Source organism: Malaclemys terrapin, chromosome 1, assembly GCF_027887155.1.
Source record: "Malaclemys terrapin pileata isolate rMalTer1 chromosome 1, rMalTer1.hap1, whole genome shotgun sequence".
In the NCBI taxonomy this organism is placed as follows: domain Eukaryota; kingdom Metazoa; phylum Chordata; order Testudines; family Emydidae; genus Malaclemys; species Malaclemys terrapin.
In genome coordinates, this window is record NC_071505.1 from 31,168,255 (window position 1) to 31,190,300 (window position 22,046).

The 22,046-nt window shown below is 44.0% G+C and overlaps 1 long non-coding RNA gene across 1 annotated transcript in view; it reads left to right on the forward strand.

Annotated features, from left to right (window-relative positions):
* The window catches only part of LOC128830414 (uncharacterized), a 45,364-nt gene extending 23,716 nt beyond the window's left edge, over positions 1-21,648 (forward strand). Inside the window, exons 2-3 of the long non-coding RNA XR_008443578.1 lie at positions 15,645-15,852; positions 21,233-21,648. This is a non-coding gene — a long non-coding RNA (uncharacterized LOC128830414). The remainder of the gene's footprint in view (positions 1-15,644; positions 15,853-21,232) is intronic.
* Positions 21,649-22,046: the final 398 nt, after the last annotated feature.

Below are 22,046 nucleotides of genomic sequence, written 5' to 3' on the forward strand. Positions count from 1 at the left end.
GGCGGTTCAAGCGTCATTCGACAGTTTGTGTGTAGGTGCTTCTTCTTGGGTTGCCAGCAACCGCAAATATCTAGGTAACTGGGATGGAGAAGAGAAACTCTTGAACACTGGTTAGTATTGGAAAGAGAGGGGGCTTCTCTTGGAAGGCTTTTCTCCACAAGAGAGCTGTTGGGTTTTCAGTCCCAGAAATTCAGCCTGACTAGATTTTCCACTGCATGGAGGCTGTCTCCTGAAGAACAATCCCCAGGGAGCTGTCTGCAAAACACTGACTGCCAGAAAGGTGGGGGAGGATGTGCCACAGCAGGAGAGAATTTTTAATTAGAGCTGCTCTCACTCAGAACAGGGGGATTGCAGGGAGCAGGTGGAAGAGGCCCTTAAACATTGCTACTGAACTGCCTTAATCAGAACAGCTGGTAAATCTCTTGAGGACCGGATGGTGCTTTTGAACATGAAGGAGGGAATTCTTTTCTTTGTTGCTGCTGGGCTGTGGCTTCTCCTCCCAGCTGCCGAAGCTGAAAGTTAGTCAGGCCCTGGCATTGTGTGCTCTCAGTCAGACCAAGGAAGGCATTTTTAACTTGCAGGTTGGTGTGTGGAAAAGGGGGTGTGGGGAGCAACTGCTCATCAGCAGCAAAACTTGAAAGGTAGGAAGGATTCAGAGTAGAATCAGTGCTGTGTATTTAAGGGATGTAACCTGGAAATCTCAGCTGTTATAGTGCCTGCAGTAGAGAGAATTTTATCAGAGCTGCACAGCCTCCCTTTTAGGAATGGATACTATTCATCAGTGACCTTAGGGAGGTCAGTGCTAAGGATGGTATGGGATTTCACTGCAGATGCAGTAACCTGCCCAGGGCGTTTCCATGCCAGTGATTTCTGCTGTTTGTGTGTATTTTCTGTGGCTGTGTAGAGGTAGCTGAAAACAGGCAGTGGCAAAATCATTATCCACATAGGCTCTCACTAGAGTAACATATGCCAGTGCAAGAACATCCAGTAATCTAAGATGGACGGATCATATCGCATAGGCTACTGGTGCTTGGCATGTTAAAACTCACTGCATCGTAAATGGCAGCACTGGTGCTCAGGGCGTCTCAAAATGTCATGGTGTTGAGCGGTGTTAATTTGCGCTGACTTCAGACTGCTTCCTCATCTCAACTGCTGCCGAAAGCCCTGCTCACCGTATACTGTAGCCAGCGTAGATACCCAAGGCAGGGGAGGGGTGCACTTGTGCACAATTATCAGATATAAAACCAGCAGTCAGTGCCGGAGGAAGAGGAGAGTTGGGAGTGGCAGTAAAGCATTTGCTCCTCTTTAATCAATATAAATGCTGCTCCTCTACCCCCAAGTTACCAAAACAATGGGAACTTTCAGATTCTATTTTCAGTGTGCAGCCATACCAGAGAAAAAAGTCAGCACGGCTGCATGTTTTCAATTAAAAATCATGATGTGGATTCACTACTTGTCTTTATATGCTTGTCAACAAATAAAATTGCCTCTCCATATTGAACTCAGCTGCTACCTTGTAACCCAACTTTAATCTTACCAGTGGTATCAGCCACTTGAAACCAGCATTTGAGCACTGCCCGAGGAAGCTCAGAGTGTTTCAAGCGAGCAGGGTTTGCAGCCTTCCCAGCCAAAGATGTTGCAAATGGAGCAGTTTGTTGATACCCTATATCTATGACTGTCTGGCTAGCGGAGGATTTTAACTTCCATTGCTGGAACATCACAACTGGCTAGCAATAGTGATGCAAACAGTTTTGTATGGCTGTGTCTCGGGGATGCTTGAAAGCATTGTATCTATTTATTTAGTAGTTCACTATTAAACATACTGGCAGCCCGCCCCGGTCATGTTTGTATGTTGTGGGGTGTGTGTGTGTGTATATCTGTGTCTATTTGGAAAAGCCAGACTCTCTGGCAAAACAATCGGAGTGTACAGTACTCTTTGCTTCTTTCATCCAGTTAATGTAACTTTTGCCAGGCAATGCTTAGAATGAATCAGAGGGCATTGTGTCAACTGATCTGTGAACAATGTAACCAATTTTTCATTGACCAACAGCTTATGGAGAAGTTGCTAAATTTTATGGGCCATTAGCAGCTTCTGACTCTGCAAATGACTATGAAAATCAGGGTCTTGCAGTTTTGAATCCTGCTCATTTGATATATTGCCTCATTGCAACAGTAGCATTTTGAAGAAATGTACTCAGTCAGTATTACCCAATTTAAACAAGTTGTTGAAGGCTAGTAAAACAACCCACCCAGTGGGAGGGAAACGACTGTAACAGCATGCAAACACTCCATCTCTTCAAAAATCTGCTGGTTTTTTAAAAAAAGTTAATTTTGAAAATCTTTGCAGCCAGGGAGACTGTTCATTGTGGTTTGGAGCCAGGGAGGATAAAGAAGAACAGGAGTACTTGTGGCACCTTAGAGACTAACAAATTTATTAGAGCATAAGCTTTCGTGGACTACAGCCCACTTCTTCGGATGCATAAATGTTTTTGTGCATCCAGGGAGGATAAAGAATCTATGATTCTATGAAAGAGGAACAGATATTTATGTAGCAAATAAGGTCCCCCTTCATTAAGTGAACAAGACAGCTAATAATAATGCATAGCTCTATTCATCCATACATATCAAAGGACCTTCTAAAGGAAGGTAAATGTCATTATCCCCATCTTACGGATGGGAAAACTGAAGCCCAGAGAGATGAAGTGAGACTTGCCAAGATCACACAGCAGATAAGTGGCAGAGCAAGGATTAGCACCTAAATCTCTGGACTTTCACAGCACCCGATCTACTGGGCCATGTTGCCTTCTCCACATGGGCAATACAGTGGTGCTAGTTACATCTGTTTTTGAACTAGAGGTTAATATAATTATTTTTGCAGCATCCCAAAGCATACTGGTCACTTTACAATTCACATAAAAGACAATGTCCCTGGCCTGAAGAGATTGCAATCTAATTTTAAGAGAAGAGCTGAAGCCACAACATTTAAATCTGGAAATGAATTTTGGAGGACGTTTGGAGATGAAGTATTCAGACTCAGATTTATAGTCTACACTCATCTCTGATTTACACACAGTTTTGTCGGCAGTGTTCAATTGTCATTTCCCTGGGCTCTGTGAACATGCAATTTTTGTCTGGGAACTGCATTACAAAACCACATTATAAACTACCCAAGGGTAAAACTCTATCTGATGCTTGGTGGGGAGGAGGGAAATGGTGAAGCCTGTCCCATACTGGTCCAGAACCATGCTAGGAGCAACCCAATAGCTAATATGCTTCTGTTCCTAGTGTTGGCTGGAATTTCAAACTTCTTGCTACAGCTGAAACAACTGTTGTTAGCCTTGGTTGTTAAAACCAATTGAGGCAGAAGTTAATTATGAGATGGTTTAGCTAGCCTAGGTGGATGGGGCTATGCTACATTATGGCTAGACTTTAAAAACATGCATTCGCTCTCTACGTGGGTGAAAGAACAGTTGTATAACTAGGTTAGCCTTGTCCACACAGATTGCTCCTAACCGTGTTATAACGTAGCTAGACCACAGCCTAATTTAACAAACATTTTTAAAATCAGAAGCTGTAGCTGTAAGGTAGACTTAGCCATAGACAGCAGCACAAAAACAGCCCAGGCATATATATGGCTTTGTAATATGAGAGGAGAGATGGTCTTTTGTCCTAAAAAATATTTAAAAAGCCTATAGGGTTCAGCCTCCAGCCATTGGCTAACACCCCTTCTTTATTGACACCATTAGAGTCAGCCAGCATGGTCATTACAACTAGAACACCTTCCCAGAAATGTCAGTGCTGCTACCTCATGTGGGAGCAGAGGTACAGGCAGAAAACTGCAAAGCAGAAATTTTTAATCCCATTCAGAATCCTTGGAACAAGCCTTTAGTTAAAATTCTTAAATGATTAGAAAGAAAGGCTGTTTCTGAGGGTCTCAGGACAGCTGCCTTTCAGTGAGAATCCTACTAGAGAAATATACCATAGCAGCAGTTCTAAGAAAAACCAATGGTAGGTGATAGATTGGCCAGATGTCAACATGCCCTCCTTGGCCTGTGCAGGTGGATTAACAGGACAGCAGTTCAGATGTGGATGGTTTTTGATAAACCTTGGCAAGTGATTGGAAGATTCAGTGATTTAAAGAGACACGTTTTGGCACCTTGCTGTAGAGAGGAGGTGGAGGAGATGGCATGTACATAGACCCATGAGGGGGGAGTGAAAAGCAAGGATTGACCGTGAGACAGACATACACTAGATAGGATTTGAACTTTCCCATATATTGAACTTGTTGAGATTCCCCAGCAGCTCTCCAGCAACACTCAAAGGAAAGCACATACATGATGTTTGCAAGTATTCAGTTTAGCTGAAGCAGAAATTCCTAGGGAACCTCCATGAAACAGGAAATGCCTGGGCATAGAATCACCGTTATGGCCAAAGTGCATGAGGGTGTTGAAGGAGGACGGAAATGTGGTTTAAAGCTTACATTTGCAGTCTCCTGATCCTGGCACTGCTCTGTCCCAGGCTGCTTCCCATTAGATTGGTTTTTATTATATGGAAATATACCTATCTCATAGAACTAGAGGGGACCTTGAAAGGTCATTGAGTCAAGTTGAGTCCAGTCCCCTGCCTTCACAGCAGGACCAAGTACCATCCCTGACAGATTTTTGCCCCAGATCCCTAAATGGCCCCCTTAAGGATGGAGCTCACAACCCTGGGTTTAGCAGGCCAATGCTCAAACCACTGAGCTATCCCTCCCTCCTGTTCGACCAGATGGTAGGTGGCAATTGGCCACAGTGGTCCAAAAGCACAGCTGATGATCAGTATGATAAAGGGTCATCCAAACCCCACTCCTCTGGCTGTGCTATGTTGGTAGCAGGGCGGACAAGCACAGAAAGGTTAAGCCATTTTAGGGTCACATCAGGGCCGCCCGGGGGAGGGCAAGTGGGGCAATTTGCCCCGGGCCCCGCAGGGGTCCCCATGAGAATGGCTGAGGCTCGCCCCCGCCATCCTCCCGGCGCCTCAGCGCGTCCTGGACAGCCCTGCAGCTGCGTGGCGCCGGCGGGCCTGAGCTCCTCCCCGCTCAGAGTCGTGTGGTAAGGCGGCAGGGCTGCGAGCTCGGGGCCAAGTGGTTCCTCCCCTTACCATGCGGCTCTGAGCAGGGAGGAGCTCAGGCCCCTCCTCCCCAGAGCCACGCGGCTGCAGCGCTGTCCAGGGCCGCTCCCGGATGCGCGCACTGAGGCGCCGGGAGGCGGGGGTAAGCATCCGGTGCCGGGGGGGTTGGATAAGGGGCAGGGAGTCCCAGGGACAGTCAGGGGACAGGGATGGGGGGTTGGATGGGGCAGAGGTTCTGGGGGGGTAGTCAGGGGACAGGGAAGGGAGGATTGGATTGGGGGGGGTCTCGGGGTGGTGGTGGTGGTCAGGGGACAAGGAGCAGGATGGGTCAGGGATTCAAAATATTCTCATTTCATTTGAAATGTTTAGCAGGGTTTTTATTTGTTTGTTTGTTTTTGCTTTTCTGCTTCTTGGTGAAACAAGAACCAAAAAAGCCTCCAACGGTTTTCAATTTGTTGTTAATCCTCTACCCCACCTCCTTTCTCTCCCTCTTTACCTTTTTCTCTCCCCGCCCCGAGAGGGAAAAGGAGGCAAGGAGAAGGAAAGCCCAAGAGAGGAAAAGCTCAATGAAAACCATTTTTAAAGGCTTTAATTTAAGTGGAAAACAAAAGTTGAATGAAACAACATTTTTCTACACATTTTTTCTTAAATGTTGTTTTGATTGAACAAAAAAATCACCCAGCTTTAGTTGTAACCGCGCAGGCATCTGTATGCTCCTTATGCCTCGCCTGAATGGCCCACTGGCCTGAGTTCAGTCTCATAGGGGACACCTGCTAAATATAGCTTGCTTACCTTAACTCTCAGCTTCTCACCCAGCCTCTGTCCCAGTGCCTAGATATCTGGCTGAAACTGTTACTTCTGCTGGATGGCATGAGCACATTCCTCCTTCTGACCTATAACTGAGTCACTCCTTGGGCAAAGAAGAAAAACAGTGTATTTCTGCTCTTCAGATTAACCACAAGATATTTCTACATTATTTTAGCCAAGTATGTGCTTGGCCTGCCTTCTATGGCTCAGTCATGTGCAGGTAGGTGAAATAGTGGGTGAAAAACTGGTTGAAGGACAGTAATCAAGGAATGGTTATCAATGATACACTTTCAAACTGGGGAAATGTGTCCAGCAGGTCCCACAGGGGTCCAGTACTATCCAATATTTTCATAAATCAATTGAATAATGGAGTCGAAAGTTCACTTATGCAATTTGCAGATGACACCAGGCTGGGAGGGGTTGAAAGCACTTTGGAGGACAGGATTAGAATTTGAAATGCCCTGGATAAATTGGAGGATTGGTCTGAAATCAGCAGATGAAATTCAGTAAAAACAAGTGCGAAGTACTACACTTAGGAATGAAAAATCAAATGCATAACTACAAAATGGGGAATAACTAGCTAGGCAATAGTACTGCTGGAAAGGAACTGGGGATTATAGTGAATCACAAAGTGAATGCGTCAACAATATGATGCAACTACAAAAGAGACTAATATCATACTAGGTTGTTATGACATATGTTGCAACCTGGTGCAGTATCTCTGGGGATACATACTGTATTAAGCTTATGAATGGTTTATGTATCACTGTGGGCCAGGGACTGTATGCAACTTGGGGCAGTGGAGGAGAGTGAGGGGGAATGATACCACAGCTCCTCCAGGAACTAAAAGCAGTGGATGGTGATTTAAGGTGAATCACTCAGGTTGTAAAGACCTCCAGAGAGGTACCATGCCTGGGGACGCTTGCATAAACTGGTTCAAACTAGGTTTTCCAGACACCAACGGACTAAGAAAGGACGTTTGGCATAAAAAGTCTGCATTTAAACTGACTCAGGGCCGCCTTTTGATTCAGCAAGCAGACAAGTCCTTCTGACCAAAGAGGCAACCCTTCCAGAAGGGCTGGAAGGACTTTGGTTTACTAGGGCCCCCATCAGATTGAGCGGTGACATCTGATAAGCTTTTAGAGTGTGTCATAAACATACAGTTAAGGGTTAATTCCTCTTTTACCTGTAAAGGGTTAAGAAGCTCACATAACCTAGCTGACACCTGACCGACAGGACCAATAAGGAGACAAGATATTTTCAAATCTGGGAGGGAGGAAAGTCTTTGTCTGTGTGTGCTTTTGCTGGAGAAGATCAAGAGGGCAAGCCATCTAACTCCATTAAAATTCAAAAGTTTTGGATTTTTTTTTTAAACAGAATTTGTTTATTGTTTCTTGGTTTTTAAATGTTTATTTTTCCCAGGGCCGCCCGGGGGGCTGGGGGGGGGTGGGCAAGTGGGGCAATTTTCCCCGGGCCCCACAGGGCCCCCACGAGAATATAGTATTCTATAGTATTGCAACTTTTTTTAATGGAAGGGGCCCCCAAAATTGCTTTGCCCCAGGCCCCCTGAATCTTCTGGGCGGCCCTGGGTCACAGTTCCCACAGTCTCTGCTGCCCATTGGAATTCTGGGTTAAGCTCCCAATGCTTGATGGGGCAAAAACATTGTCGCGGGTGGTTTTGGGTACATGTCATCACTCTCCCTCTCCTTCTCCCCTCTCTCCCTTCTTCCCTCCATGAAAGCAACTGCAGACAATCATTTCACACCCTTTTTCCTGGGATACCTGTGCAGACGCCATAGCATGGCAAGCATGGAGCCCGCTCAGCTCACTGCTTCCGTTGCGAGCATTGTAAACACCTTGCACATTATACTGCAGTATGTGCAGAACCTGGCTAAGAGACGGCAGCGCAAGGACGAGTGTGAGGAGGACATGGACACAGACATTTCTGAAAGCATGGGTTGTGGCAATTGGGACATCATGGCAGCAGTGGGGCTGGTTGATACAGTGGATCACCGATTCTGGGCCAAGCACAGACTGGTGGGACTGCATAGTGTAGCAGGTATGAAATGATTCCCAGTGGCTGCAAAACTTTTGCATGCATAAGGCCACTTTCCTGGAACTCTGTGAGTTGCTTTCCCCTACCCTGAAGTGCAGGAATACCAAGATGAGAGCTGCCCTGACAGTTGAGAAGCGAGTGGCGATAGCCCTGTGGAAACTTGCAACGCCTGACTGCTACTGGTCAGTCGGGAATCAATTTGGAGTGGGCAAATCTACTGTTGGGACTGCTGTGATTCAAGTAGCCAGTGCAATCACTGACGTTCTGCTATCAAGGGTACTGACTCTGGGAAATGTGCAGGTCATAGTGGATGGCTTTGCTGCAATGGGTTTCCCTAATTGTAGTGGGGCGATAGATGGAGCACACATCCCTATCTTGGCACTGGACCACCTTGCCAACCAGAATGTGAACCTCAAGGGGTACTTCTCAATGGTGCTGCAAGCACTGGTGGATCACAAGGGACATTTCACTGACATCAACGTGGGATGGCCGGGAAATGTGCATGATGCTCACATCTTTAGGAACTCTGGGCTGTTTGAGCAGCTGCAAGAAGGGACTTACTTCCCAGACCAGAACATTACTGTTGGGGATGTTGAAATGCCAATAGTTATCCTTGGAGACCCAGCCTACCCCTTGCTCCCATGGCTCATGAAGCCAGACACAGGCAGCCTGGACAGTTGTAAGGAGCAGTTCAACTATAGGCTGAGCAAGTGTAGAATGGTGGTAGAATGTGCCTTTGGATGTTTAAAAGCTCGCTGGCGCTGTTTGCTGACTAGGTTAGACCTCAGCGCAACCAATATTCCCATTGTTATTACTGCTTGCTGTGTGCTCCATAATATCTGTTAGAGTAAGGGGGAGACATTTATGGTGGGGTGGGAGGTTGAGGCAAATTGCCTGGCTGCCAATTTTGAACAGCCAGACACCAGGGTGATTAGAAGAGCACAGGTAGGCGCGCTGCGCATCACTGAGGCTTTGAAAACCAGTTTCATGACTGGCCAGGCGATGGTGTGACAGTTGTGTGTGTTTCTCCTTGGTGCAAACTCACCCCCGTTGTTGATTTTAATTCCCTGTAAGCCAACCACCCTCCCCTTTCGATCACTGCTGGCAAAGGAAATAAAGTCACTATTATTTTGAAACCATGTATTCTTTATTAATTAAAAAAAAAGGGAGATAACTGATAAGGTAGCCCGGGTGGGGTGGGGTGGGGTGGGGGAGGAAGGGAGGAGGGAAGGACAAGACCACATTGCTTATTGTAGCCACACCAGAAATCAAAACTCTTTGAATTACAGCATTCTGTTGCTTGGGCCATCCTCTGGAGTGGAGTGGCTGGGTGCCCGGAGCCTCCCCTGAGTTCTTGGGCGTGTGGGTGAGGAGGAATTTGGGGAAGAGGGCAGGCGGTTGTACAGTGGATGCAGCGGTGGTCTGTGCTCTTGTTGGCTTTCCTGCAGCTCCACCAGACGCCTGAGCATTTCTGTTTGCTCCCCCATTAGCCTCAGCATTGCATCCTGCCTCTTCTCATTGCACTCACTTAATGCTTTACTGGACTATGCCACTGAATGCCTCCATACATTCAGCTGTGCCCTATCAGTGTGAGAGGACTGCATGAGTGTGGAAAACATGTCATTGCGAGTGTGGTTTTTTTCGCCTTCTAATCTGAGATAACCTCAGGGATGGAGATGATAGGGGGAGCATAGAAACATTTGCACCTGCGGGGGGATAAAAAGGGAGAGTAAAATTAAAGATATATTTCTGAGAACAAAAGGGAGACTCTTTCACAGTAAATCAATCAATTCACAGCAGACAGCACATGTGCTTTACGTACAAGTTCGCATTTTGCCTTTTATATTGAGCACCTGCCAGTATGGTGACACATCACACACGGCTGGGCAACAGAATTCGGTTTCCAGGCAGCCATGGTAAGCCAAAGGGTATGCGGGTTTGGCTTCTAATGCCTTCATAACATGTGGGAATGTTTTCAAACTGTAGCACTCTCCTTTCCTATAGCAAGCAATGCCGGTTGGGTTTGCCATTTAAAAGGAGGGGCTGCGGTTTTCGGGTGGATGTGCAGCACACCCCTCCCCCTCTCCCTTTACGTGGCTATTTGGGATGATCCCTTCACCCTCCCCCCCGCTGCATGGCTATTCTCAGGGATGATTCCTTTTAGCCAAGCGCAAAGAGCCCAGCATGAATGGGGCTCTTTTACTGTTCCCTTACAAAAATTCCCCTATTTCAAACAGGTGACCATGAATGATATCACTCTCCTGAGGCTAACACAGAAAGATAAAGACCGAATGTTGCTTGAATGCGACCAAAACCCAGGACCATTCGCTGCCATGCTTTGTGCTGCAATGATTCCAGACTACTTGCTACTGGCTTGGCGTGGTAAAGTGTCCTACTGTGGAAGATGAAATAAGGCAGCCCTCCCCAGAAACTTTCTGCAAAGGCTTTCAGAGTACCTCCAGGAGAGCTTCATGGAGATGTCCCTGGAGGAGTCGCGCTCCATCCCCAGACATGTTAACAGACTTTTCCAGTAGCTGTACTGGTCACAAATGCATCCCAAGTCTTCAGGGCAAATTAAACACTATTGCTTTTAAACCCTGTACTGTAGTTACAAATGTGCACTCACCAGAGGTACTTCTCTGCCTTCAGGGTCAGGGATTCCGCCTTGGGAGTGTATTGGCTCCAGGGTGATGAAAAGGTCCTGGCTGCTGGGGAGAACGGATTCACCACTTGCCTGCTGCGCATTCTCCTCCTCCTCCTCCTCCTCTTCCTCACCCACAAAATCCTCCTCCGTGTTGCGTGAAACTCTCCCCTTGCAGGTGTCCACGGACAGTGGTGGGGTAGTGGTAGGGTCCCACCCTAGAATGCCATGCAGCTGATCATAGAAGCAGCATGTATGGGGCTCTGACCCGGAGTGACCGTTTGCCTCCTTTGTCTTTTGGTAGGCTTGCCTGAGCTCCTTGACTTTCACGCGGCACTGCTGTGTGTCCCTGTTGTAGCCTCTGACCATCATGCCCTGGGCAATTTTGGCATATATATTAGCATTTCTTCTTTTTGACTGGAGTTCTGCCTGCACAGATTCTTCTCCCCATACAGCAATCAGATCCAGTGTCTCCAGTTCGCTCCATGCGGGAGCTCGTTTGCAATTCTGGGGGGACTGCATGGTCACCTGTGCTGCTGAGCTCGCCATGCTGACCAAACAGGAATTGAAATTCAAAAGTTCCCGGGGCTTTTCCTGTGTACCTGGCTAGTGCATCGGAGTTGAAAGTGCTGTCCAGATCGGTCACATTGGAGCACTCTGGGATAGCTCCCGGAGGCCAATAATGTCGATTTGCATCTGCACTACCCCAAATTTGACCCAGCTAGGTTGATTTTAGTGCTACTCCCCTCATCAGGGAGGAGTACAGAAGTCGATTTTAAGAGCCCTTTAGGTCGACGGAACAGGGTTGCTTGTGTAGACGCAGTCATTATAAAATCAACCTAACGCGGCTAAATTCGACCTAACCCTATAGTGTAGACCAGGGCTTAGCAGAGAAGGGCAAAGCAGCTGCACACTAGAGACTTTAATACCTATGACTAGCTGTGATGAGGTGTGCATCCCACAGCAGCCTAGATAGGGTTGGCGAGGCCTGAAGGTATATCTACATTGCAATGAAACACCTGCTGCTGGCCTGTGTCCACTGGCTCGGCTGCAGGGCTGTAAACTTGCAGTGTAGATGTTCAGGCTGGGCCTGGAGCCTGTGCTCAGGGGCCCTGCCTGCATCATAGGATGAAGGTGGTTGTCATGATCAAGGAGGAAGTCCAGGGGAGAATAAGCCCTGAGATCCTGCCCTGGAGTAAGAGTCTGGCAGGAAGCTGGGAGGAGTGAAGTAGCCATGGGGAGTAGAGTAAACTCCAGAGGTAAACCCAGAAACAGGCAAGAGAAAATAGAGAGTCTAAGTAGGAAGGAATCCAGAGAAATAGTAACAGGAACGGGGTTATAGGATCCTTGGGCTGGAACCCTGTGTAGAGAGCGGGCCCAGGTTCCCCTGCCAGCCACTGGCATAGTGACACAGAGTCCTGAGCTGGGGCTGAACACCATCTGGAGACAGCATTTGGACCATTGTTCTGTTGGACTTTATAACTCCAGAAGGGGTGGATTAAATGGCAAATTGGCCAGAGGCCAAGTTGACCAGAAGGGACTATTGCAGAATGAGCAACAAGCATCAAGGGAGCCCCCAATACCACGAGAGCTACATTTCCAGATCTAGATGCAAGGAGGCGCACTAATGGTGAGTGGCAGCCCAATTATACTAGCCTTGGAACTGACGTTAAATACTTTCCTGGAAAAAAAAAATCAGAACCCCTTAAACTTATCTGACATAGGTGACAATGCCTGTTCGCAGACACTGAGGAGAAAGAAATAAAAATGCACATTACCAGGACTCTTCAGGCAAATGCAGGTAGTTTTAAAGATGTTTACTGCCAATGACACTGGAACACTTAGCGCTAAGAAGGAGAAGAGAGCTCAGCTACAGGTGGAGCAATCAGATATAAGAGCTAGTGCTGAAGTCCCTGCATCTCAGCAGGAAACTTCAGCTAAGGAGGTACCAGACAGTTTCACATCAGCTATAGTAATAAAGGTCTTGGAAAGGTACTGAATGAGTGCCTAGAAAATCAGTGGCAGCATTTTCTGGATCTAACGAAGAGAAGCAAACCAAACCTTGCTAGCTATTAGAGAAGTAATAAGAAATGGAAGGACTGTAAACAGTGGAAGTCAAACAGACAACTAGTTTTAGTAAGACGGAGTGGTGCCATTTTTGCATGCAAACAAATCAAGTTTCCAGGGATGGTATTGATTTAGAAGTGAAGTGGACAGAGAATTAAAAGTGAGAAAAACAAGAGTCAGCAGCAGCGAGTGACAGAGCATTGATAATGGAACATGGAGCCATTCACGTTGGCATTACCATGATGTTTCCTTGGTGGCATATGTGAAATGTGCTGGTGCTCTCAGCTGATAGGTGTCCCCTCACAAAAACTGCCATCAAAATTGCAACCCTCGTTGACAGTCCCAGATGAGAGGCCATTGACTGAATTAATTAACAATCAACTCATCTCCTCGGGTGTTCAAGACAGCAGCACACTAGCATGATGGGAAAACATGTTCTGCTGAGGGCCCATTGTATCTGTTCTATAGCAGATTTCAGTTCCAGTGCTGGCACTGTGGAATCCTCAGTAGAGAGTAGTGAACCTGTAAAACCAACTACAGTAACTCCTTGCTTAATGTTGTAGTTATATTCCTGAAAAATGTGACTTTAAATGAAACGATGTTAAGCAAATGTAATTTCCCCATAAGAATTAATGTAAATGGGGGGAGGGGGGGTTAGGTTCCAGGGAAATTTTTTTCACCAGACAAAAAACTATTTTTTATATATATAATACACACACAGTATAAGTTTTAAACAAACAATTTAATACTGTACACAGCAATGATGATTGTGAAGCTTGGTTGAGGTGGTGGAGTCAAAGGGTAGAAGAGGGTGGGCTATTTATCAGGGAATGCCTTACTGCTAAATAATGAACTAGCATTTGGCTGAGCCCTCAAGGATTAACACATTGTTGTTAATGTAGCCTCATACTCCACAAGGCAGCACAAATGGAGGGGGGAGGGGAGACAGCATGGCAGACAGAGACACATACCTTGTGTGTGGGAGAGAGATTGAGATGTGCATTGCCCCTTTAAGTATGCTGACACCACTCTAAGTACATTGCCTTAAAAAAATTCAGGAAGTTGAGACAGCAGCTGTGGCCAGCAAGCTCTCTCCATCCTAAGCCCTGTCTTGTCCCCACCCTGATCTATATGGAGAAGGAGTAAGTGGGGGGCAGGAGTAGAGAGGAGGGGGATGCCCTGACATTAGTCCCGTCTTCCCCCTCCCCTGCACAGCAAGCAGGAGGCTCCCAGGGGCAGCTCCAAGGCAGAGGGCAGGAGCAGCACATGGCAATGGGGGGAGGGACAGCTGAACTGTTGGCAATTGATAGCCTGCTGGGCAGCTGCTGCATAGGGAACTTAGGGGAGCAGGGAGCTGATGGGGGGCTGCCGGTTCACCCTGGTTCCAAGCCCCCACCAGCTAGCTCCAACTGGCTGCTCTTCCTGCAAGCAGTGGACAAAGCAGGCGCTGCCAAGCAACGTTATAAGGGAGCATTGCACAATTTTAAATGAGCATGTTCCCCTAATTGATCAGCAATGTAACAGTGAAACAATGTTAACCAGGACGACTTTAAGTTAAGAGGAGTTACTGTAATACAACTTGACAAGACGATAAAAATACATATTTAACAGGAATGAATATTAAGGGAAAAAATAATATTTGAGAACAGGAAGATATAGAATCGCAGGGCTGAAAGGGACCTCAAGAGGTCGTCTAGTCCAGTCCCCTGCACTCAAGGCAGGACTAGGTATTATCTAGACCATCCCTGACGGGTGATTGTCTAACCTGCTCTTAAAAACCTCCAATGTTGGAGATTTCACAACCTCCCTAGGCAATTTATTCCAGTGTTTAACCACACTAACAGTTAGGAAGTTATTTTACTTAGTATGAGTCCCAGTAGTGGCATTAAGATATCACATGATGATATAAAAAGATAAGGTAAAATTTCAGATACTTACATGTATGTTTTTGATCTTGTTTTCTTCTGATGTTTCATGTGTCAGAAATAATTCCATAGTATCCTTTTTTTAATCTCTGCATTTTGATACTTGTGCCTCTGGACATGGCCATAGGATGACCAGACAGCAAATGTGACAAATTGGGACAGGGGGTGGGGGTCAATAGGAGCCTATATAAGAAAAAGATTAAAAAATCGGGACATCTGGTCACCCTACATGGCCAGGAAATACAGAGATTTTTGAAATGCCAGTAGTGAATCCTCTGAAAGCTTGTACATTTTTGTATCTCCTGGGTCACTTAGCTTTGACCGTATCTATAATTGTCCTTAGCAGCTCTTCCCTGGCATTGTTTGAGGAGGGAGATGGCCGTCTACCCTATGCCCAACATCTCATTTCCAAGCATAGTATATTTGGCTGGGTTTCCTCAGAGGTTAAAGTACTTTCTCTGCTTGGGACAACCAACAACTGTTTTCTGTTAACAGTTCAGATACCAAGTTCAAGTTGCCTTAATATAAATACATTTTCTTTAGCATTTTAGAGAAATAGAGGGAAAACAATAAAATATTTATAGATTCCAAGGCTTGAAGGGACCATTGTGATCATCTGGTCTGAGCTCCTGTATAACACAGGCCATGGAACTTCCCCAGAATAATTCCTAGATAATATCTTTTTTAGGAAAAAAAAAATCCAATCCTGATTTAAAAATTGTCAGCGATGGAGAATCCACCAGGACCTTTGGGAACTTGTTCTAATGGTTAATTACCCTCACTGTTAAAGGCATACTTTTTTTTTTTTTTTAGTTTCAGTCTGAATTTGTCTAGCTTCAACTTCCAGCCATTGGATCATGTTATACCTTTCTCTATTGAAGAGCCCGTTATCAAATATTAGTTCATGTAGAAACCTATATACTGTAATAAAGTCACCCCTTAACCTTTTCTTTGTTAAACTAAATAGATTGATCTCCTTGAATCTGTCAATATAAAGCATATTTTCTAATCCTTTAACCATTCTTTTGGCTCATCTCAGAACCGTCTCCAGTGAATCAACATCCTTCTTGAATTGTGGGCACCAGAACTGGACACTGTATTCCAGCAGCGGTTGCACCAGTGCCATCCCAGCATCATGTTAGCTGTTTTGTCCAGAGTCACATTGGGTGTTCATGTTCAGCTGATTATTCACCACAAGCCCCAGATCTTTTTCAGTCATTGCTTCCCAGAATAGAGTCCCACATCCTGTAAGTATGATCTACATTTTTTGTTCTTAGATGTATACATTTACATTTAGCGGTATTAAAATGAATATTGTATACTTGCACCAGTTTGCCAAGAGATTCCGATTGCTCTGAATCAGTGAGCTCCTCTTCATTGTTTGCCACTCCCTCAATATTTGTATCATTTGGAAACTATCAGTAGTGATTTGATGTTTTCTTCCATGTCATTAATAAAAATGTTAAATAGTGTAGGGCCAAGAACCAATCCCTGCAGGACCCCTTTGGAAACACAACCACTCAATGACAATTGCCCATTTACTATTGCATTTTGAAACCTATTGGTTAACCAGTTTTTAATCCATTTATTGTGGCCATGTTAATTTTTTTAAATCAAAATCCTGTGCAGTACTAAGTCAAACACCTTACAGAAGTCTTCATATATTACATTAACATTATTAGCTTTATGAACCAAACTTGCAATCTCATGGAAAAAAAAGAGATCAGGTTAGTTTGACAAGATCTATTTTCTATAAACCCATGTTGATTTGCATACATTTCATTACTCTCCTTTAATTCTTTATTCATCGAGCCCCGTATCAGTCGTCCATTATCTTGCCAAGGATTATCGGGTTATCCCATTTAAAAAATTGGCACAACATTGGCTGTCTTCCAGTCTTCTGGAACTTCTGCAATGCTCCAAGATTTATTGAAAGTCAACCTTAAGAGTCCAGCGAGCTCCTCAGCCAGCTCTTTTAAAACTCTTTGATGCAAGTTATCTGGACCTGCTGATTTAAAAATGTGTGACTTGTGTAGCTTCTGTTTAACGTCCTCCAGCGATATTAGTGGAATGAAAAGAGTGATGATAGTTGTTCACACAAAACATTGAAATGACTGCCCAGGATGGTGTACTGCAGAAAAGGATCTGGGAGTTATAGTGGATCACAAGCTAAATATGAGAGAACAGTGTAACACTATTGCAAAAAACAAACAAACATCCTTCTAGGATGTTTTAGCAGGAGTGTTGTAAACCAGACATGAGAAATAATTCTTCTGCTCTCCTCCTCTCTGATTAGGCCTCAACTGGAATATTGTGTCCAGTTCAGAGCACTACATTTCAGGAAAGATATGGACAAATTAGAGAAAATCCAGAGAAGAGAAACAAATATGATTAAAGGCTTAGAAAACATGACCTATGAGGGAAGACTGAAAAATTGCATTTGTTTAGTTTGGAGAAGAGACAACTGAGAGGGGACGTGATAACAGTTTTCAAGTATATAACAGGTTGTTACAAAGAGAAGGGAGAAAAAATGTTCTCCTTAATCTCTGAGGATAGGACAAGAAGCAATGGGCAGGTTTAGGTTGTAGCAAGGGTGGTTTAGGTTGGACATTAGTAAAAACTTCCTGTCAGGTAGTAAAGCACTGGAATAAATTGCCTAGGGAGGTTGTGGATTCTCCATCATTGGAGATTTTTAAGAGCAGGTTAGACAAATAGCTGTCAGGGATGGTCTAGATAACACTTAGTCCTGCCATGAGTGTAGGGGACTGGACTAGATGACCTCTTGAGGTCCCTTCCAGTCATATGATACTATGACATGGTAAAATATCTGCAATCCCTTCTAACATTTTTATGAGCAATTTCCCTTTACTTGTGTTCTCTCATTGACTGTGTGCTGAAACTGAAATTTAATGCAGAACATTCATTATTTAATTATTTTTGTATGGATTAAATAGTGATCTCTATTATATCAGGCACAAATTAGTAAACTACTGTTGAATATGGAAGAGTGTATTCTTTGAGTTTTGGCTCAAAAGTCGCTCAGGAAATATCTCAATTCCACGTGAATCCCTGAGTAGCTATGCTTTTGTTCAATGTAAAATTGCATGTATGCAGACAACTGTCTATGAGGAGACTCATGTGGGTTGCATATTCCATCCAGGTTTCAAAACAGCCAATGTTCATGAAGGTTGTCTCATATGGGACATAGATAAGAGCATTTGAATAACTGAGGTTCCACTGTAGAGTTATGAACACCAGAGTTACAAACTGACCAGTCAGCCACACACATCATTTGGAATCGGAAGTACAGGCAGCAGCAGAGACCAAAAAAAAAGCAACAAATACAGTACAGTGTGTTAAATGAAAATTACTAAAAAAAAAATAAAGGGCAAGCAGCATTTTTTTGTGCATAGTAAAGTTTCAACACTGTATTAAGTCAATATTGTTGAAAGAACAACCATAACGTTTTGTTTAGAGCAGGGATCGGCAACCTTCGGCACGCGCCTCACCAGGGTAAGCACCCTGGCGAGCCGGGCCGGTTTGTTTACCTGCCGCGTCTACAGGTTTGGCCGATTGTGGCTCCCCCTGGCCGCGGTTTGCTGCTCCAGGCCAATGGGGGCTGCGGGAAGCGACATGGGACAAGGGATGTGCTGGCCGCCGCTTCCCGCCACCCCCATTGGTCTGGAGCGGCAAACCGCGGCCAGCCGGAGCTGCGATTGGCCGAACCCGCAGATGCGGCAGGTAAACAAACTGGCCCGGCCCGCCAGGGTGCTTACCCTGGCGAGCCGCGTGCCAAAAGTTGCCGATCCCTGGTTTAGAGTTACAAACATTTCAGAGTTACAAACAACCTCCATTCCCGAGGTGTTGGTAACTCTGAGGTTCCCACAAATGCAAAAACTATACTTTTATTATTACTTTAACATGTTGATCTGAAGATAGAATCAAGTTCCCAATAGCCATTCCTCAAATGCATAACTAGTTTAGTGCACAGTATATGGCAACTGTAAGGGTATCATCACATGTTGCAATGCTAGCATTTCAAAAGTCACAGACACTAGTAAATGACATGGAATTAAACCCAGACAACAATGCACTTGTCTCTTAGTTTATCTTTTCACCATGCAGTATTAATAAGCCAGCTCTACCACTGCTGCTAGTTACTGCTACATGAAATACCGGTACTTTTGTATCATCAGAGCAGTTAATTTACAAAATGCTTGTCTCCCAAGAAGAGCCTCAGAAGAAGGTGCTCTGTATTTCTTTCAGATTTTCAAGGCAGCCTGGAATGAATTTATATTACTTGAGTTCCCCATTTTCTTCTTTGTTTGGTCTATGGTATATTCACTTTCATTATAAATCCCTCTTCACTGGTATCTATTATGAAAATGCATTAGGCGGTTAGTTTTCCACAATGAAATGGCATAGTTCTGAGTTGCTTGAAAGTTTTTTATGGAACCCTACTAATTTAAATTATGTGCAAAGAAATCTCACTGAAATATATTAATTCAAAAGGCTGGAAAATGAGTAATCTGAAATATGCTTCCTGTTCATGCCTGTTTAATTGAACAATGTGCATACATACACCATATCTGTGGTGGGGATATCCACGTGCTAAACAGCTTTTATCATTTGTCTTTGACCATTTCACTTGCACTCTGTCATCTAAATCTACCTCTGCTGGAGTATTTCAAAATTTCTAAGGATGAAATCCTGGCCCCATTGCAGTCAATGGTAACACTCCCTTAGATTTCATCAGGGCCAGGATTTTACCCCAGATCTCCGAGCTAATGCAAGCAGTTTCCAATGAAAAACCCCTATCGAATACATTTTTTTTCCTTCCTCCCTTCAGCCTCATCTCCCAGTTCACTGGTCTGAGGTGCAAGACAGGCAGTATTCTGTCCTATACAAATGACAGTCTTAAGAGCAGATATCTCACACCATTTTATTGCTAAGAATTGGTGCTACATACCGTTGGACATACCATTCCAGATTTCCAATGGGACCCAACACTTGCTCTTGACCCTAGTAGGTTCTGAGAGGGCCTTAAAATTATGACATTATGTAGAGAAAATCAATTTTAGATAAATATAGAGATTTCTCAACTGGATCCGTTATTTTTCACTATACATCTTATTAGTGTTTATCACCATGGTATCTCTCAGCACTACATGTGTGCAATGTGGTAAATAGAACACATGCTGGTGTGGTATAAAGATTTGATTTACACTCATTTGGGATGACCTGTAGAACTCACAGGTAGTCTCATCACTCATGAGTAATGTGAACACTCCAAACTCGAGCTGATAGAAAATTTATGACACACCACATCCATACGTATTCTCTGTCTCTCACTCTTTGTCATGTTATATACTTTGTATTAAATAACTTATGTTGGTGTTGCTTAAGTTTATGAACCTAGCACATTTTTGGGTGCTATATAAATAACATTGTTAGTATCTGATCTAGTTTTCACATAATGGCAATTTGTTAAATAGTTTACTATATTCCTTTCCTTGAAAACTGCTTCTTGCATGACTATATGTCAAAATCAGTCTAGGATTCATGTGTTGTGGGGTAATGTAACTTTCTTGGACAGGTAAAGAGTCACAAAGAAACAGACATTTTTCAAAACAAATAAAATAAAATAGCAAATATTCTAATGAGAGGTAACTGTAAACATTTGAAAGCATGAGGATTCTCTTCTTCCTCTTGAGTTTACTAGGGAGGATAGGATCAGCTTAAAAATGGAACCATGATCTTAATGAGCTACCTTCCCCTCCATAATAATCAGCTACACACACCTGCAAAGCTGAGAATTGAACCCTATTCTTTCAGCTCTAGAAACGCTGGCCTTTAGTCCATTTGAGGTAGGTAACCAATCTTGCTGTAGATACCAATTAGCTGTAGAAATACCCCTAATATTCTTTCTGAACGACATGCAGCTAACAGAGCAACACACATTCACTTACACATATAGAGACTAATCCAAAGTCCAAAGAAAAGACTCCTATTGACTTCAGTGAGCTCTGGCCATAGTGCCCAGTCCTGCTCCCACTAAAGTAAATGCCAAATCAATCAATCAATCAATCAGTTAACAACTGACACAGGACTGGGCCCATAATTCCCACTGAAACCAGAGTATTTGGCCCCAAACTATCCATAACAAACATAATTGAGAACTTTGCTTAATTGTGTCAGATGTAGCATGGAATTAGTAACCTTAGAGAAGCTGTGACACTGAGCCAGCAAGGGTTAAACAACCAGCAGGCTAAGTGACCTAAAGATCAACCTTTAAGAACATATTAGGGAAGTATTGAAATGGTAAACAGGGCCATTTTTTTGTAGATAGCTATCAAAGCCATCTTAGATGGAATAAAACCTTTGAAATGTAAACCTATATTGTGACAGAATTAGAAGTAAATACTAATTGTGTTTGTCTGTGTTTACCTATATCTATTAGGAGATTAACAATGTGGTCTAATTAGCCTGTAGATGCAAAATTTCGGTTCCTGTCTGTAATATTTCTTCATTATATTCTGTTGATTTACAGATCAAAATGGAATATTTTCAATTAAATGAAACATGTGGTGTAATATCATTGTCTTTATTTCTCTTTTAAATTTGTAGTAAACTACCTGTGACCCTTTGAATGGTGAGTTGCCTTATGCTAATCAATGCAATTAACTACCTGTGTATAAATAGGAAATAGAAGGTTTACTTCAAAGCAACAATGTATATTACCTGTTCTTCATCCAAGGAATGCCTGCGGTATTATCTGCTGTCAAGAGGCTATTGTAGCCTGCCAGAGAACTCTAGGGCCTGATCCTGTCATCTCAGATCTGCTTAAGCTTTGTCAGGAGACGTTTAAGTTGCAAGACTGAGCTCTCCAACTCTATTTTGGATTGCCCTGCAATTTCTCATGGAAGAATTTAAACACATGTCCTGCCTATTGCACTATGACTTAATGAATTGATTCTGAAAGGATTTTTTGCAACACAGCAGCTCAACATCTGTGCTACGAAACCGACCAAGGACTTTCTTCATATCTGTGCGTATAATGACCTTTTAACCATAAGAACTCTTTCTTTTCTTTTTAATAAAACAGATTAGTTAATAAGAATTGGCTGTAAGCGTGTATTTGAGTAAAATCTGAAACCCAGAGAGTACTGTGTCTGATCTCTTGGGGTTGGTAAAACTTTATATATGATTAATAAGATTTTCAGTAATCCTCATCATATTTGACTTGGCTGTCTGGGTGGGAACCCAGGGCTGGGCTGCTTTAAGGGAACTGTATTTTTTGGTTTCTGGGTAACTAGAAAAGTGTTGCAGAAGCTGTTTTGTTGCTGGCTCGATGAATCTAATTATTAGAATAAACCACCAGTTTTGAAGATTATCTGCCCCCATTCTTTGTAGTTTGCCCTGACTGAGCACTCTCAGTGAG